The 11,803-nt window shown below is 39.6% G+C and overlaps 1 pseudogene; it reads left to right on the forward strand.

Annotated features, from left to right (window-relative positions):
- The first annotated feature begins 5,656 nt into the window (after positions 1–5,656).
- On the forward strand, positions 5,657–6,184 carry LOC102437390 (annotated as a pseudogene).
- The last annotated feature ends 5,619 nt before the right edge of the window (positions 6,185–11,803 follow it).

Here is an 11,803-nt window from a genome sequence, read left to right on the forward strand (position 1 = left end):
GATTTTTGGAGAGTTCGTTCTAGATCTTTGAAGAAGGCCATTGGTATTTTAATGGGAAGTGCGTTGAATTTATAGATTGCTTTGGGTAGTATGGACATTTTAATGATGTTGATTCTACCAATCCAACAACATGGTATGTTCTTCCATCTGTTTATGTCTTCCTCTATCTCTTTTTTCAGCGTCCTGTAGTTTTCTGAGTAGAGGTCTTTAACCTCTTTAGTTAAGTTTATTCCTAGGTATCTTAACTTTTTTGGTGCGATGGTAAATGGGATTGTTTTTCTAATCTCTCTTTCTGAAAGTTCACTATTGGTGTATAAAAATGCCTCAGATTTCTTGGGGTTAATTTTGTATCCTGCTACATTGTCAAATTCATGTATTAAGTCTAGTAGCTTTTTGATGGAGTCTCTAGGGTTTTGTATGTATAATATCATGTCATCTGCAAATAAGGACAGTTTTACTTCCTCTTTTCCAATTTGGATGCCTTTTATTTCTTCTTCTTGCCTAATTGCAATGGCTAATACTTCCAGTACTATGTTGAACAGGAGTGGTGAGAGTGGGCATCCCTGTCTTGTTCCTGTTCTTAGGGGAAATGGTGTTAGTTTTTGTCCATTGAGTATGATGTTGGCTGTGGGTTTGTCATATATGGCTTTTATTATGTGGAGGTATGATCCTTCTATTCCCACCTTTCGGAGAGTTTTTATCAAAAATGGGTGTTGGATTTTGTCGAATGCTTTTTCTGCATCAATTGATATGACCATGTGGTTTTTTTCTTTCAATTTGTTTATGTGATGTATCACATTTATTGATTTACAGATGTTGTACCATCCTTGCATCTCTGGGATAAATCCTACTTGGTCATGGTGTATGATCCTTCTGATGTACTGCTGGATCCGATTTGCTAAGATTTTGTTGAGGATTTTGGCATCTATGTTCATGAGGGATATTGGCCTGTAATTCTCTTTCATTGTGATGTCTTTACCTGGTTTTGGTATTAGGGTGATGCTGGCTTCATAGAATGAGCTTGGAAGTGTTCCTTCCTCTTGAATTTTTTGTAGTAGTCTGAGGAGGGTAGGTTTTAGTTCTTCCTTGAATGTTTGGTAAAACTCCCCTGTGAAGCCGTCTGGCCCTGGGCTTTTGTTTGCTGGAAGCTTTCTGATGACTGCTTCAATTTCTTCCATAGTTATTGGCCTATTGAGGTTTTTAGATTCTTCCTGATTGAGTTTTGGAATGTTGTATTTTCCTAGGAATTTGTCCATTTCCTCCAGGTTGTCTAGTTTGTTGGAGTAGAGTTGCCCGTAGTATTGTTTAACAATCATTTGTATTTCTGTGGGGTCTGTTGTTATTTCGCCTCTATCATTTCTGATTTGGTTTATTTGGGACCTCTCTCTTTGCTTCTTGGTGAGCCTGGCTAGGGGTTTGTCAATCTTGTTTATCCTTTCAAAGAACCAGCTCTTGGTTTCATTGATTTTATGTATTGTTTTTTTGGTCTCTATTTCATTGACTTCTGCTCTAATCTTTATTATCTCCTTCTTCTGCTCACTCTGGGGTTTTCTTGTTGCTCTCTTTCTAATTCTTTGAGTTGTAGAGTTAGATGATTGACTACCATTTTTTCTTGTTTTTTGAGATAGGCCTGTAGAGCTATAAACTTTCCTCTCAGGACTGCTTTCATTGTGTCCCAGAGGTTTTGGATTGTTGTGTTTTCATTGTCATTAGTGTCCAGGATGTTTTTAATTTCTTCTTTCATGTCATCGGTAACCCAATCAATATTTAATAACATGCTATTCAGCTTCCAAGTGTTTGAGTATTTTGGGTTGTTTTTATTGTAGTTTATTTCTAACATTATGCCATCATGGTCTGAGAAGATGCTTTTTATGATCTCAATCTTCTTGAATTTGTGGAGACTTTGCTTGTGACCCAATATGTGGTCTATTTTTGAATATGTCCCATGAGCACCTGAGAGGAATGTATATTCCACAGCTGTGGGGTTAAGTGTTCTGAAGATGTCAATTAAGTCCATCTGATCTAGTGAGTCATTTAGGATTGCTGTTTCTTTGCTGATTTTTTGTCTAGAGGATTTATCCAGTGATGTCAGTGGTGTATTAAAGTCCCCTACTATGATTGTATTGTTGTCGATCTCTCCCCTGATATCTTCCAGAAGTTTTCTTATGTATGTGGGTGCTCCTGCATTGGGTGCATATATGTTTACCAGGGTTATATCTTCTTGTTGTACTGACCCCTTTCGTATTATGAAGTGGCCTTCCTTATCTCTGGTTATGGCCTTCACTTTGAGATGTATTTTGTCATATATAAGTATTGCTACCCCAGCTTTCTTTTCCTTTCCATTTGCGTGAAAGATATTTTTCCATCCCTTCACTTTCAGTCTGTGTGAGTCCCTTCTAATGAGGTGGGTCTCTTGTAGACAGCAGATGTATGGGTCATGTTTTTTTATCCATTCAGCCACTCGATGTCTTTTGGTTGGAGCATTTAGTCCATTTACATTTAAAGTTATTATTGAAAGGTACTTGTTTGTAGCCATTTCTTTTTTTGTGTGTGTGTGGCTGTTTTCTTTCTGAGCTTGATATTTCTTCTTTTTACACCAGTCCCTTTAGCATTTCTTACGTGGCTGGCTTGGTGGTGATAAACTCCCTTAGCCCTTTTTTGTCTGTGAAGCTTCTTATTTCCCCTTCAATTTTGAATGATAGCCTTGCTGGATAGAGTATTCTTGGATTCAGTCCTTTGCTTTGCATCACTTTGTAGATTTCCGTCCATTCTTTTCTGGCCTGATGTGTTTCTGTTGAGAAATCATTTGATAATCTAATGGGAGATCCCTTGTATGTTACTTTCCGTCTCTCTCTTGCAGCCTGTAAGATTCTCTCTTTATCCTGAACATTTGCCATGGTAATTATGATGTGTCTTGGTGTGGGTCTTTTCGGGTTCACCTTGTTTGGGACTCTCTGGGCTTGTGTGACTTTTTTCTTCCCCACCTCAGGGAAGTTTTCTGATATTATTTCTTCGAATAGGTTTTCTAATCCATGTTCATCTTTCTGTTGTTCTGGCACCCCTATTATTCGTATGTTGTTTCGTTTCATGTTGTCCCAAAGCTCCCTTAGGCTCTCCTCCTGTCTTTTAATTTTTTTCTCCATTTGCAGTACAGTTTGAGTGTGTTTTGCTTCCCTGTCTTCTAATTCACTAATTCGGTCCTCCGCTTCTCCCAGTCTACTGTTGATACTTTCAATGGTGTTTTTTATTGCAGCTATGTCGCTCTTCATTTCTTCTTGGGACTTACTTAAGTTGTTGATTTTTTCATCTGTTTCTTCTAGCTTCTTGCATAAGTAGTTGAGTTTTTCATCTGTTTCTTCTTGCTTCTTGAACATCCGGTGCATGTACTCTAGGAACCTTATTCTGAATTCTTTTTCCGTCATGTTGCATATCTCTGTCTCACTTAGCTGCTTTTCTGGCGAGTCCTCCTTTTCTTTCCTTTGGCGGTTTCTTTGTCTACCCATGTTTGATCTCACTGACATGACTAGTTGTTGAGTCATTCAGTGGCTGGACCCTGGGTGGCAGTGGCTGCTCCCTGGGTGGCAGTGGCTCCTCGGGCTGTGGTTGCTCCTTGGGCGGTTGTGGTAGCAGCGGCTCCTCTGTTGATAGCAGAGCCTCTGGTGGGTGCTGTTCACAGCTGTGGTGGCTCTTCTGGCTGGTGGAGGGAGGCTTCACACACAGCAACTGTTCCCCAGGCAGAGCGTGTGGTGATCAGGAGGCCACTGTTGCTTGAATCTGCTTTCCGTGGAGTGGTGCGGGTCTTCTCTGGGCTCTTGCAGTTGCGCTGCTTGGGAGTCGTTGCCTCCGGGTTAGTTGCCGCCGGGTTAGTAGCCGATCTCTGGATGCCGGTAACAGCTACCCAAGATGGCGCGGTCTCGCCGCTGCGCTGGCGCCCAGGGGGAGGTTTCAGCCTCAATCTCTAACCATCCGCATTTTTTAGGAGTTCTCTGTCTTTCCTGGCTGCAGACTGTCTCTCAGCTGAACCTCCCCAGCTTGATCGGGCTGATTGTTACCCGTTTCAGCTGCTCACCCCTATCTGCTCCGGGACAAAGCACCAACACGTCCGTCTAAGCCTCCGCCATTTTTTCCGACCCTGCTGTCCTTTGTTTTCGCATTTATCTCTGAAGAGGTTTTTCCACTATATTCCAGTAGATGGCACTGAATCACGAGATTTTTACCTCTGTCATCTCCCAGTCTTGAACCTCTGTGGCTTCCTTAGGATAGTACAGACACACTGCTTGGTGGTGGGGTTTGTTTTGCCCTCACTACAATGGCGACCTTTGATCTCCACAAGGTCCCACCCCAAGAACCCCTCCTGAGGATCAGTCACAGAAGGAAACAGCGATTCTATTGCAACAGCTCTTGGATTACCGATGATATGCTTCTGGACCCAATTCCAAAGGCAAGAGGAGGTGAGTCTTCAGAGTTCAAACTACGGCAGGGCTCTGTGGCTCTGTTTCTGTCTGAAACACCTCTGTCAGGTGCCTGCCAACTCAGACACTATTTGCTCTCTCACTGCTCACAGCTCACTCTGCTGGGCTGCCCCCACCCCTGCAGCTCTTTGTTCCTCCTGCCTAGCCAAGGGAAGCGCCTATTTCCTCCACCTTTCTCCCCTCTCCTGGCCTGCTGAGCCATGAGCTCCTGGCTGCAGGCCTTCTGTGCTTTCCTCCCTTCTGGTTTCCCTGTTTATTCCCAGATTCCCACCTCTATGTGTTTCACTGCATGGGTCTCTCAGGTGTGCATCTGTGCTGAGCAGAGATTTCTTTGTTGAATTATAGATGTTTAACTTGTTGAAATGTCTGGGGGAGAGGAAAAGTTGCACCCTTACACCACCACTCTTCTGACATCACTTCATTCTGTGTTTACCATGTTATGCATAGGAGAATAAATTTAAGTATAAATTTTGTGATAACAACTCATCATTTTGTTTTTTTTCTATTGGCCCAACATGTCAGCTGTCTTCATCCAATATCTTACTATATTAAACTATGGTGGTGGCAAATGTAGCTCCAAATAAAGAAGTTCCCAGTTTTTCATGTTCTTTTATATCCTTTACCCCTGAGTAATACTATAGAGGCTGGTCCCCAGCTACAAGAAAATATTCTCCAAAAACTCAATTGCCCTTGTATTTGGATTTTTTTCTCCTTCGTTTTTCTTCTACGTGTTTACAAAACTATGTGGTGGGTGGTAGAAGGTGGTTCTTTCTCAAAGGCCTTTTAATCTCTAATTAAGTTAGTCAATGAAGTTTCCCAGGATTACTTTAAGCAAAATTATGATGTTATTTTAGAAATGAGAATTTCTAGTTGGCCATCATTTATGTGAATCAATTTTTTGTTTGATAAAATCACTTATATATTTTTTTTTAATATTTTATTGATTTTTTTACAGAGAGGAAGGGAGAGGGATAGAGAGTTAGAAACATCGACGGGAGAGAAACAACGATCAGCCGCCTCTTGCACACCTCCCACTGGGGACGCGCCCGCAACCAAGGTACATGCCCCTGGCCGGAATCGAACCTGGGACCCTTCAGTCCGCAGGCCGACACTCTATCCACTGAGCCAAACCGGTTAGGGCAAATCACTTATATTTTTAACAGCATTGCCCAATATTAATATTAGAAAAAGTTTCAGGCAACTCGGCCGCCGACATGGCATCCAGACTGAGGAAGACCCGGAAACTTCGGGGCCACGTGAGCCATGGCCACGGCCCCATCGGCAAGCACAGGAAGCACCTGGGGGGCCGTGATAATGCTGGCGGCCTGCATCATCACAGGATCAACTTCGACAAATATCACCCAGTTTACTTTGGGAAAGTTGGTATGAGGCATTACCACTTGAAGAGGAACTAGAGCTTCTGCCCAACAGTCAACCTTGATAAACTGTGGACCCTGGTCAGTGAGCAGACACGGGTGAATGCTGCCAAAAGCAAGACTGGAGTTGCTCCTATCATTGATGTGGTGCGATAGAGCTACTACAAAGTTCTGGGGAAGGGAAAGCTCCCAAAGCAGCCTGTCATTGTGAAGGCCGAGTTCTTCAGTAGAAGAGCTGAGAAGATTAAGGGTGTTGGTGGGGCCTGTGTCCTGGTAGCTTGAAGCTACATGGAGTGGAGTTCATTAAAATGTCCAAGTACTTTTGTAAAAGAAAAAGTTTCAGAAAAGTTATTTAGTAATGTCTTTTAAGAGAATTCATACATTTTAAAGTCATCATATAAAGAAATAATTATTGTATAACAGGTATTATTCTCCAGTCACATGATGCTTAATTCATGTAATATTTGACAAAATTTAATGAGAATATATTGTTTACATATCTCACATTTGATTAGGGTATTGTTACAGGGTTTTAGGAATGTGTCGTCTTTGCTTTTTTTTTAATCTTTATTGTTGAAAGTATTATAGATGTCCCTTTTTTCCCCCATTAACCCCGTCTAGTCCACACCCACCCCACACCCACCCCAGGCCTTCACCACACTATTGTCTGTGTCCATGGGCTATGCATACATAAATACAGTTCTTTAGTTAATCTCTTCCCAACAACCCATCCACCCTAACCTTCCCTCCGAGATTCAAAAGTCTATCCCATGCTTCTATGTCTCTGGATCTATTTTATTCATCAGTTTATTCTGTTCTCTAGATTCCATATATGAGTAAAGTCAGGTGCTATTTGTCTTTCTCTGACTGGCTTATTTTGTTTATCATAATACTCTCCAGTTCCCTCCATGCTGTCTCTAAGGGTAAGAAATACTTTTTTACTGCTGCATAGTGTTCCATGGTGTAAATGTACCAGAAGGCCTTTGCTTATTTATTAAGAATTCACTAGAAAAGCTTTTTGAAACATGATCTTCACCTGTAAAATGATTGACATTGAGGATAGACTATGTCCTTTTGTTCCTATGCAAAAAAGTTATTTTGTTTAAATATTAACAATCTGACTTTCTGTGAAATGCAATACTTAATTTTATTTAATGAGCTTAAAATATTATTGTGCTATGATAATCATCAGAACAATGCACTCATTACCTAACGTATTTTATTAAACATGGACTCCAAGCTTATCCAAAACATAATATAGAAGCATAATCATTAAGCAATTCCCAAATATATTTGAAATGTGACTATTTGAGAAAGCATATCTAAATTACTCAATGGATATTTGTTAGAGAATTAAAATATTATATTGAGCCAAAGGCTGCCAGCTTCTTTCATATGCTTACATTCCCTGCTGTGCCTGAGACATAGTAGAAGTTAGTAAATATTTGATGTAGTCCCCTTATGGTATTCAAGAGCATCAGAATATAAATCTAAAAAACGGCGTGTAATTTTTTAGTTTTTGAGATTATCAGTGTAGCACTTGTTGTTTGCATGTACTGAGGTGAAAAGTCATGTCTCTCTCATCCACTCTGGTCTCTTACCTCAGATGTTTCTGGGTGCAAGTAGCAGTATTCTCTAAGGAAACCACTGTGCCCACAGGGAGCAGTTTGTCCCACCAATGTAACATCTGTACATTGTTATTAGGATAAAAACTAGTTAACTCTTCCAAGAACAAAATTTAATTGATATGAGCATTTCCTAAGTATATTTATTTTTTTATCCCCAGAGCTCAACATTTATCCAAATTTAAGCTTTTACCTCCCATAAAAATATCAAAGACTTTTCTGCCATTGGCCCCTCCACTGTCACAAACTGCCTTTAAAAAAATTAGTGCCCTAACTTGTTTGTCTCAGTGGATAGAGCATCAGCCTGCAGACTGAAGGGTCCCAGGTTAGATTCCAGTCAAGACCACAGGCCCCTGTTGTGGGGCTCCAGCCCCAGTAGAGGGCGTGCAGGAGGCAGCCGATCAATGATTCTCTCTCATCATTGATGTTTCTATCTTTCTCTCCTTCCTCTCTGAAATCAATAAAAATATAATTTTTAAAATTGAGTATAGCTGTTAATCTGCTTTTGGTCAAAAGCAAATTGGATGTCTTAGATCAGTGATGGCGAACCTATGACACGCATGTCAGAGGTGACACGCGAACTCATTTTTTTGGTTGATTTTCTTTGTTAAATGGCATTTAAATATATAAAATAAATATCAAAAATATAAGTCTTTGTTTTACTATGGTTGCAAATATCAAAAAATTTCTATATGTGACACGGCACCAGAGTTAAGTTAGGGTTTTTCAAAATGCTGACACGCCGAGCTCAAAAGGTTCGCCATCACTGTCTTAGATGAACCCTCATTTCTCTTTAATATGATTTCCTGGATTGTTTTAGTATTACCTCTTTCATCTTCCCCAAATTACCTCTCTGCTATAACTTTCTTATTTTAGTAAGAATTTTTGAAATAAGATTTTTTTAAAATTCCAAATATTAGTAATAGCCATTCTAACATACGTGAACTGGTATTTCATTGTAGTTGACTTTGGGTGGTGGGCACACATCTATCATAGAAACGTACACTTGAAACCTAATAATCTTATTAACCAATGTCACCGCAATAAATATAATTAAAAATTCCAAATGTGATTTTTTTCCCATCAAAAACTATAGTTGTCATATGTACTATCATAAAATAATCTGCCTCACAAAAATACATTTCACTATGCTTTTCAATTTTTGGAAGTTTATATTAAATAGCATTCTTAAGTTACATAGCAATCTTTTAAGTGCTACAGCATTGAAATGTTGAATTGAAAGAACAATATTTCTTTGTGACATTGGAAAATTTATAATTTAGTGTTCATTTTGAGAACTTCATATGATCTATTTAATTTATAATTTGGGAATATTTGCACCAATATTGTTTTGTTTTGCCAGTAAAGGTTCTGACATTAAAATGATCTATAAAGTTTCGGAAGATAACCATAAAGATCTATAATTTCCTTTATGGTTAGTAATAATTTTGAACATCAATGGTCTAAATGCATCAACTAGAAGACAAATTGTCAGCCTGGCTCAAAAGAAACTCAACTAAATGTTGTTTATAAGAAACTCCATTTTATAAAGACATATAGATTAGGGTAAAGTGATAGAAAATACATATTAACCTAACATTAACCAAAAGAAAGCAGGAGTAACTGTATTCATTTTAGATAAAACCAACCTCAAAGCAAGGGAAGATATCAGGGATACTGAAGGGCATTACATAATGATAAAGCAGCCAATTCTCCGAGAAAATATAACAATCCTTAACATATACACCCAATAGCAGAGTGACAAACTACATGAGGCAAAAAAAAAAAAACTACAGCCAAAACCGGTTTAGCTCAGTGGATAGAGCGTCGGCCTGCGGACTGAAGGGTCCCAGGTTCGATTCCGGTCAAGGGCATGTACCTTGGTTGCAGGCATATCCCCAGTAGGAGATGTGCAGGAGGCAGCTGATCGATGTTTCTCTCTCATCGATGTTTCTAACTCTCTATCTCTCTCCCTTCCGATCTGTAAAAAAATCAATAAAATATATTTTTAAAAAATACAAAGAAAAATAGACAAATTTACTATCATAATTAGAGACCTCAGTACCCCTCTATTATAAATGGGCAGATTTAGCAGGCAGAAAATCAATGAAAACAATGAACTGAATATAATTTGACATCTATACACTACAACAGAATACAGTTATCATATTCAACTAATTTATGGGTCCAAAATTTAAATAGTACAGGGGCAGCAAACTACCACCCATGGGATAAATCTGGCCTGCCATCTATTTTTGACCAGCCTTCAAAACTAGGAATCGTTTTACAGTTTTTTAATCATGAAAAAAGCAAACAAATAATATTTTGTGATGTAGAAATTAAAGTTTGAATTTCACTGTTCATGAATAAATTTTCATTGAATCACAGCCACATGCATCTGTTCTTATTTTGTTTACAGCTTCACTGTGCTACAATTAAATAGTAGGCACAATGGAATAGTTTTGACAGAGACCATATGACGTGCAATCCTGTGGTGTTTACTATCTAGATCTTCACATGAAAACTTAGCCAACTTCTGTTGTAGCACAACACAAAGAGTCAACAACCTGAGAACTCACACTAATGCTACATGAATTTAAAGGCATTGTTCTAGATCGACAGCTCAATGTCTATTATGTCTAGAAATTTCAGCTGCAACAGTTTTTTATCAGGTAATATACTTTTTTTTTCCCAATTCAATCTATGATACTTTTAGTGTCTTTTTCACTAGGCTAGCCAAACATGTACAAAGTTTCATCTAACATGTGACATCTATTTCATATGTTAATTTACATGTGGAACTGCGGGGGAAGTATTGGGGAAGATGGAAAGATGTGAAATTGGAAGAAAGACAATAACTATTGAAATAGTATCCCTCAAGTTAAATGGGGGTAGAATTTTCTTCTGGCAGAGAGGAAAGGCTACACCCAGCTCAACTGGAAAATGTAATTTCCTCTTTGTGGGGATGCACACCAACATACTGGCTGGAGATGCACCAGCCCACAGTGACCATTGCAGTTCTTAGGTGTGCCCACAGCCGGGCATAAGACACCATTCATGTTCCTTGTTCGTGATAGAGCTGATTTTAGTTCCTGTTCCTAAACCTTTAGGGGGGCAAAGGACCCTCTCAACAGGTGCGCTCAATGGGTTTTTGTTAGAGATATAAAATGTGAGAGCGATCTGTCTCCCCACTGGAGCAGATCCCCTCGAGAGTCCCGTCCTCGTCCATTCTCTCCCTGTCCCTCTGGAAGCGGCCTACTTTGTGGAAGATGACAACATTACCATAGAGGTAGGATTTCATTTCATCTGTGAAACAAGTATTCTTATTCTCTGTCACCTCGATAATATAAATTATTTATATTCCATGTCTTCAAAAGAGGGGGATTTGAAGTAACAAATGTTTAAAATGTCTACTTGAAACTGTTTTTGCTATTTAATGAGAAAGTTAACAGTTGAAGAGTAAGAAATGCATGTAGTTACTGAAGTGATTTCTGAGGCATGACATTGTGTCGTCTCAATGAGCTGATAGACGGATTAGTTCATTCAGGAAATACATCATTAGTCTATACTTACATATATACATATGGAACCAGGTGCCCTGAGAAACACAAAGGTTACAATATTATGGGTGATTAAGACAGTTGGAAGTATGTAATTAGTGTATCAAGAATGACACAAAGTAGCCCTGGCCAGTGTGGTTTGGTTGGTTAGAGTGTTATTCCATACACCAAAAGGAGGCAGATTTGATGGCTGGTCAGCACACATACCTAGGTTGTGGGTTCAATCCCCATTGGGGCACGTAAGGGGGGCAACTGATCAATGTTTCTCTCTTTCTCCCTTCCTTCCTCTCTTAGGATCAATTCAAAATAAATAAATAAATAAATAAATAAATCCTATCTAATAAAATAAAAACATGGTAATTAGCCGTACATCCGCTACCCTTCCCATTGGCTAATCAGGGCGATATGCAAATTAACTGCCACCTAAGATGGCGGCCGGCAGCCATGCACTGAAGCGAACAGGGAGGCTTGCTTGCTCCAGTGACGGCGGACTCCAACGTTCCCCGCCTGACTTGCCGGCCTCTCAGCTGCAACTCTAAGCAACTATGTTGCAAATATAGAAGCTAAACAAAACCCCAGAAACCTGCTTTAGTCAGCCGGGCTTCAGCCAGCCGGACCGCAACATTGTATCAAATACAGAAGGTAAACAAAGGCCAGGAAACCTGCTTTCAGCAGCCGAGGACTCAGAGCTAAAGCTGGCCCAGAATAAAAAAATTAAAAAAAAGGAGCAGTTTGGAGCTTCAGTCACCCGCCAGCCTGAAAACGGCCCT

Source organism: Myotis lucifugus, unplaced genomic scaffold (genome assembly GCF_000147115.1).
Source record: "Myotis lucifugus unplaced genomic scaffold, Myoluc2.0 scaffold_2889, whole genome shotgun sequence".
In the NCBI taxonomy this organism is placed as follows: Eukaryota; Metazoa; Chordata; class Mammalia; order Chiroptera; family Vespertilionidae; genus Myotis; species Myotis lucifugus.